Source organism: Triplophysa rosa, unplaced genomic scaffold (genome assembly GCF_024868665.1).
Source record: "Triplophysa rosa unplaced genomic scaffold, Trosa_1v2 scaffold338_ERROPOS106439, whole genome shotgun sequence".
NCBI classification, from domain to species: Eukaryota; Metazoa; Chordata; class Actinopteri; order Cypriniformes; family Nemacheilidae; genus Triplophysa; species Triplophysa rosa.
In genome coordinates, this window is record NW_026634344.1 from 16,760 (window position 1) to 24,696 (window position 7,937).

General features: G+C 39.1%; 2 non-coding genes across 2 annotated transcripts; both read right to left on the reverse strand.

The window, feature by feature from the left end:
* Nucleotides 1-431: 431 nt before the first annotated feature.
* On the reverse strand, nt 432-513 carry trnas-gcu (transfer RNA serine (anticodon GCU)). Its single transcript has one exon. It is a non-coding gene; the product is annotated as a tRNA-Ser (tRNA).
* An 899-nt stretch (nt 514-1,412) lies between these two features.
* On the reverse strand, nt 1,413-1,493 carry trnas-gcu (transfer RNA serine (anticodon GCU)). Its single transcript has one exon. It is a non-coding gene; the product is annotated as a tRNA-Ser (tRNA).
* Between the last annotated feature and the right edge of the window lie 6,444 nt (nt 1,494-7,937).

Consider the following 7,937-nt stretch of genomic DNA (forward strand, 5'->3'; position numbering starts at 1 on the left):
CATTTCTAACAACCCCCCCCCATCAGTTTCAGATTGGAATAGACAAAGTGTAAGAAACGCACACAAACATCAACTTCTCCTGTGGCATTGTGCGTAGAGCTTCTGTTACCTACTTCATGTCGTCGTGGGTTCAGGACTGCTGTGCGCTGAACTGCCAAATGAAGATAAACTTACAGCCTTCCTTGTCAGTGACCAATCTAACCTGAACGAGTGGGTGGTAAGCTGATGCTGAACAAACTTGCATTTTCAACAGACATCAGCGTTAAAGATGGATTAGCAGTCTATCTTTAAGTGTTAAGAGGCCAAACGAAGAGAAGCTTACAGCCTTTCTCATCTTTGACAGAGGGACCAATCTAACCTGAACAAGTGGGCGGCAAGCCAATCGTGAACAAACTTGCATTCTCAACAGAGATCAGTGTTAAAGCACCAAACGACGAGGATGGGATTCGTACCCACGCGTGCAGAGCACAATGGATTAGCAGTCCATCGCCTTAACCACTCGGCCACCTCGTCATTTCTGCATGCTCTGCATTGCCTTTTGACAGTTAAATCCAGGGGCTAGTACTTAAATCATTTTATATTGCATTTTCCAACCTCTTCGAAATCAAAGTGTCAAATTCCAAGGAGGACATTCAAACCGTGTATACAGTGTTAAAGAGACTTTTAAATGTGCAATGACTTGGCTACCTTTTGATATTCTGCATCTCCAAAATCACGACTTCTTGTCAAGTTCAAGATAGCATGAACTTAAAGCCTTTCTAATCCATGACAAAGTGATCAACCTAACGTTATAGATAAGGGTACCTCAAATATTTCTCTGGAGTGACAATACCCTGCAGAGTTTAACTCCTACCCTGACCTTTCTAGTGAACCTGAAGACCTTGATTAGCTGGCTCGGGTGTGTCTGATCAGAGTTGGACCTAAACTCTGCAGGGCAATGGCCAGCCGGGGAGAGATTTGAGGAACTCTCCCGTTGATAGTAAAGGAACATTAAACAGGTGGGCGTCTAGCCAATCATGGACTAGCTTGTGTTTTAACAGACATTAGTGTTTAAGTACCAAACGATGAGCATGGGATTCGAAGCAGCGCGAACAGAGCACAAAGGATTAGCAGTACATCTTTAAGGGTTAAGAGGCCAAACGAAGATAAGCTTACAGCCTTTCTCGTCAGTGACCAATCTAACCTGAACGAGTGGGCGGTAAGCCGATGCTGAAGAAACTTGCATTTTCAACAGACATCAGCGTTAAAGATGGATTAGCAGTTCATCTTTAAGTGTTAAGAGGCCAAACGAAGATAAGCTTTCAGCCTTTCTCATCTTTGACAGAGGGAACAATCTAACCTGAACAAGTGGGCGGCAAGACAATCGTGAATAAACTTGCATTCTCAAGAGAGATCAGTGTTAAAGCGCCAAACGACGAGGATGGGATTCGAACCCTCGCGTGCAGAGCACAATAAATTAGCAGTCATCGCCTTAACCACTCGGCCACCTCGTCATTACAGCAGATTCCAAAAGCATGCTCAGCATTGCCTTTTGACGGTTAAATCCATGGGCTAGTACTTAAATCTATTTTATATTGCATTTTCCAACCTTCTCGAAATCAAAGTGCCAAATTCCAAGGAGGACATTCTAAACCATGTATACACAGTTAAAGAGACTTTTAAATGTGCAATGACTTGGCTACCTTTTGATATTCTGAATCTCCAAAATCACGACTTCTTGTCAAGTTCAAGATAACATGAATTTAAAGCCTTTCTAATCCATGACAAAGTGATCAACCTAACATTATAGATAAGGGTTCCACAAATATTTCTCTGTAGTGACAATACCCTGCAGAGTTTAATTCCTACCCTGACCTTTCTAGTGAACCTGAAGACCTTGATTAGCTGGCTCAGGGTGTGTCTGATCAGAGTTGGACCTAAACTCTGCAGGGCAATGGCCAGCCGGGGAGAGATTTGATGAACTCTCCCGTTGATAGTAAAGGAACGTTGAACAGGTGGGCGGCTAGCCAATCATGGACTAGCTTGTGTTTTAACAGACATTAGTGTTTAAGTACCAAACGATGAGCATGGGATTCGAAGCAGCGCGGACAGAGCACAAAGGATTAGCAGTACATCTTTAAGGGTTAAGAGGCCAAACGAAGATAAGCTTACAGCCTTTCTCGTCAGTGACCAATCTAACCTGAACGAGTGGGCGGTAAGCCGATGCTGAAGAAACTTGCATTTTCAACAGACACCCGCGTTAAAGATGGATTAGCAGTCTATCTTTAAGTGTTAAGAGGCCAAACGAAGATAAGTTTACAGTAGGGCTGAAACGATTCCTCGAGTAACTCGAGTAATTCGAATACAAAAAATCATCGAGGCAAATTTTGTTGCCTCGAAGCTTCGTTTAATCCATTTAACTACAGTACACACAGAGCACTGCATTTCCCCACGGACCGTTATTACTGACGCACAGCCCGCTAAACTCTATGGGTGCATCTCAATTCTTATTTGTGCATCCTCGTTTCCTTTCCTCGCTTACTTTCCTCACGTCTTAGCTCCACCCCTTCAGGATGCGAGGGAAGCGAACAAGGAAAAGAAGGGAGGACCGAGGAATTAAAAGAAATGAAATGGCATATCCTAGCTCTCTTTAGCGTCACTTCAAAGCATCGTCAATTAATGATGACTGTACACATTGCACATTGAAAATATAAAAAATAAAGTTAAATACATACTTCAGGCTGATTTCATAATCTCCACTACAATAAAATAAGTTAAAAACATCCTTAAAGTGGTCAGAAATGTATATAAGGTTTATCTAATATATGTTATACATAAATATTAACTATATTAATATATTAACTTCATGAATATTAACTATACTGTCTGAAATAGGTATACATTTACAAAAAAAGTGTAATTATCACATTTATGCATGTTTGAATATGATCTAAAGATGTGACGATGTGCAGGGGGAGGAGAATAATGCGCATGTCAGGTTTAATGGATAAAACACTTCCGCAAAGGAAACACATGTGTATCCCCGCTCATGACTCCTCAGAAAGCCTCCTCTCTCCTCGATCCTCGCCTCCTCCCAGTGCAATTAGAGAATTGAGACTATGGAATTTAAATGGACCCAAAACTCACGCGCATGGAATCCGCGCGCGCACGCGCTATGCAAACGCGCATAATGATAACCACGCGCGGAAAGCTGCTCCGCGAGGGCGCATTTAAACTCCGCGAGCGAGCAGAACAGTATCCGCAAGCGGAAAAGAATCCTCGCGCGGGCGCATTTCTGCTCCGCGAGCAAAAACTCAGTCCGCGAGCAGAGGCTTTGACGAGCGCGCGCGCGATTCTCTCTATGCTCTTGCAACTGCTCAACACTTGCTCGCTCGTTGAGTTGACTTCTAAGACTTTGGAGGCGGGACAATGGCAGACTTCTCTGATCCTTTGATTGGTCACTTTTAACATGCACTCACCTACAGTCTCCAACATGTATTTTACCCGTTTTTACAGACGTCTTAATTTGGCATAACACGATACTTTTTTCCGTTTTTAAACTTGGGTTACAGTGTTATGTATGCCCTTGGCTTTGGATTTACATATTTGGCATCTTGACAGGAAGTTAGAAATAAATAGTTTGGTATGTGTATTCATAATTGCTTTTGTATTGTTAATATTTTCATGAAATTGATATAAAATGAGAATTAATAAATGGCTACAACAGTATAACTCAAAGCACAAGTTATTATAAATTACAATATGATGTACTCTCTAAAATTTAATTTAAATAATTTATTTGTTTTGCTTTATTTGTTTTGAAAATATTAAAACGGGCTATGCCAGTAAACAGATATTAGATAACTCAAATTTAATGACTACAGGAGACATTTAATTATATTATTACAGTATGTTTTAAATAGGTCATACATGACATGTAAGTTTAACTGCTATATTATATAGCATAATTTTTGTTGACAGATGTAAGAAATCAAAATGTCACTTGTTAAAACACTAACACATAGCTAAGGCAAGGTAATACACTAATCATTCGGCAGTAAGACATGTAATCTGTAGGTGACTGCATGTAGGTGAGTGCATGTTAAAAGTTTTAAAACTTTTAACATACATTGTCCCGCCTCCAAAGTCTCAGAAGTCAACTCAACGAGCGAGCAAGTGTTGAGCAGTTGCGAGAGCATAGAGAGAATCGCGCGCGCGCTCGTCAAAGCCTCTGCTCGCGGACTGAGTTTTTGCTCGCGGAGCAGAAATGCGCCCGCGCGAGGATTCTTTTCCGCTTGCGGATACTGTTCTGCTCGCTCGCGGAGTTTAAATGCGCCCTCGCGGGGCAGCTTTCCGCGCGTGGTTATCATTATGCGCGTTTGCATAGCGCGTGCGCGCGCGGATTCCATGCGCGTGAGTTTTGGGTGCATTTAAACTCCATATGAGACGTCCTTAAAGATGGCTGAGCTCGATCGGTTTCCGGGTCATAGGATGGAAGACGGAGGAGCGAGGAAACGAGTAGGCATATTGAGAAGCACTCTATTCATGTTACAGAGCTCTCAAGTCTCCCGCATTCACCGTGAGACACACGCATTTTAGTCTGTTCACACGCTCACACGTATTTCTCATGCTGATAAATAAGAGATAGCTTATTGAAATGGTGAACTGATATTTTACTTAGTTTAAGTCTATTTTGCGAGTGAAACTTGTTTTCCGGCTGCATTGAGTCCACCAAACTAGATGCGGACTAGTGGATGCAGAATCCTGTTATTTACACGTCATCGCTCTGTTCTGCGTGTCTGAGTGAATGAACTGCACAGTTTAACGTGCTACACGCGTCATGCTCATGAATTTGTCTGCATCTGCGCTGAATGAGCACATGAACTTCACCTCCAGAGTTGCTCTGAGAGTTTATGTCACGAACATGTTATTGTTTGAGTGAAGAAACAGACATACTAAAAAATAAGCTTCTTCCGTCAACCTGGCAAAATAAAAGTCATAGGCTATACAGTATATTACTATTTAATAGTAAAAAATAAACTAAAACTAATTTAGATAAACTAAATGCATTATGCATAAACTGAAGTTAGTTGTTTACCTTTGAAATGATTCTTTCTATTTTTATTCATGTTTCTTATTTATATATTTGTATTATACTGCATTTTGAATTTAATATGGCAGTGGAATGTTCTAAATGGGTTTAGTTTTCACAGATATTAATGTTTGCAATTTCAGCAATAAAAACTTTAATTGTTCAACAAAGGAAACAAATTAGTTGTTTTACTCATTTTAAGAGACCTGTCTTACTTTCTCTTAGTATTGCTCTTTAAGAAAAAGTACTTATTATCCGAATACCCGATTAATCGATGGAAAAATCTGTAGAATACTCGATTAGTAAAAGAATCGATAGCTGCAGCCCTATTGTCTAGCTAAGGCATTTATTCATTTAATAATTTTATTAGCCCACCCTCTAAACTGAACTCCGAAAACTTAAAAAGGAAAAAACGAATTTGGGAAAAACTAAAAATTATATGGCCCTAATTAATGTCCTTTTTCAATTACCTGTCTGTTTATGTGATGACATGCACTGCACAGTTTTTTGTTAAGATGATAACAGATGTATACTTGTGCTACAACTGTTTGGCCTGTGCTACAAAACTTTGAACCTCTGTAGCACTGGTGCTATGTGCAAAAAAAGCCCTGGCACATGTTTCTCCTGTGGTGTGCCTTGACCCCGCCCCCTTGTTTCCGGTAATTCTCCCCATCAGTGTTTGATTCCCTATGTCATTATTCCTCGTTAGTGTTCTCTTCTTAAACCCCTTGAATTCGTTGTCCCGTGTCGGTTCATTGTTTCCCTACGACTACTCTTATGAGTACCCTCCTTTGTGTCTGGATTACCTTGTTCCTGTTTGCCGTTCCCAGTCGTGTTTTTGGACTTATTATTTATATTTCTTGGACCTCGTTTAGTTTTAGTTTGAATTCCTGTTTTGTTTATCGTGTTCCCCATCGTGGGTTTTTGTTTGATTAATAAAGTTTTGTGTTAACTTTTCACTGCCTGGGTTCTGCCTCACGATTCATGACAGGAGTGGGGTTTGGAACTATTTGCTTTTGATACTATACAATTTTTTTAATTCTATTTATTATTGCATTGAATAAACTTTGTATTTTTTGATATCCACGTCTTGTGTACCTTGTTTACACTAGTGAACCTGTGTGCCCCTTTTGTGGGTAATTCATTTCCCTGTTAACAGGGTGGCCTAGTCTGATACAATTATCTTGTCTGCAACTTTTCCCATACCACACCGTCACACCATTCAGATGAAAAATAGCTTCTGCTAATTCTGGTACATTTACTGTAATGTTTATCAATGTGCAATGTCCCTGTTAAATAAATAAAAAAATAAAAAACACGTGCAACAATAGGTCTGCAATTCTTGTTTCAAAAATGTAAGGTTTTATGATGATCAACCTCCAATTTCACTGATTGTGTTGTGGCAAAATCGATCGCCCAATGTAGAAAGAATTCACGAAGACCGGGGAGCCAGGTTTCAATCTTTATTTGCTCGAGCAAGCAAAGTGAGACACAGAGTTCATCTGAAGATGTCCAAAGAATACATATCTGACTCCATCTTTTATACAGTAACTTCAAGTTGTTTTTCACAGTGGTAACCAATCATGCTTCGCCTGACATCACCTTCTACCAATCAGGTTTCACATGATATCAACTTTTTTGTTAACTCATCCTCTTTCTGAGTCGATACCATTATATCTTACTCAGGTCTTGACCTGCTACAGTTATATGTCAGGTTTACTATGCTAGGATTTAACCGTGGCGAAACCCTTATGAAGTTCTTAAAAGAAAAGTATACATTTCCTTTTAGCAGGCAAATGTACAGTATATCATATTTGTCATTTACTAAACCCTTTCTTGCTTAATGTAGTTTTTATTACCAGGAACTCTTGGTTAAATGGATACTGTGTGACCCAAAAAGATTACTGTTCAAAACAAGTGAATACTGAACACACCAGTGTTCATGACTTTGTGCAATAAAGTATAGTAATGCACAGACTACTGTCTACTTTTGTGTTGCAAAACATATACTTGAACTAACTAATGTCTGCAAAGTGTTTTTGCTGTATGTGTTTTCAAAGTGTCTGTGTGTTTGTAATGTCAAGCAGATGTCTAATGGTGCTGCTTGGTGCTCATCCTGGGCCCATAACCTTTGACCCATGAGACTCGTAGCCTTTGCTGTATCAGAGATGTGTATCAAACTATAACTAACTTAAATGTATTATTTCATATAAGAAACTCAATACTATAATAGAAAAACCACCATATTAACAATATCCATCGAAATTCACTGTTGTACTTTACATGGCCGGTTCAGCAATAATGGTAATAAAGCAGTCTTTTAATTGAAATGTTGTGTTAATATTTTATTAAGAGTATTTACCAGTGGAAAAACTTGGGTAAAATGTTGTGTTATGGCTGTGCTTATACGTCCATGACCATCAAAAGTTGTCGGAGCTGTGATCACGGTCCCATAATGCAATTCTAAAATATATAGAAACGGAAAAACACATACTCAGGTTAACACATGTTGTATGGAAAATTTCCGTTAAAATATACAGTACAGTCATTTAACTGTACAGATTTTTACTAATCCATACTAATTTAGAAAAAATCAATGTATCAGTAAAATACTTCTTCATGCTGCAATGCATTCTGGGTGCCGTCATATATATTACAAAATCCTCCATGACTCTCAACATGAACAAATTATGCAATTGAACTGTCTTACTGTCGATTTTGTTATGATTTACTTATGAACTTAATGTAAGTAAATGTTACATAAAAGGTACAGGTCATTTACTGCAGATTTCTTTTACAGTATAATCATTATTTTAATGTATTTAGTACATATTAGAACTCTAGAAATTACGCAATATGAAAAATG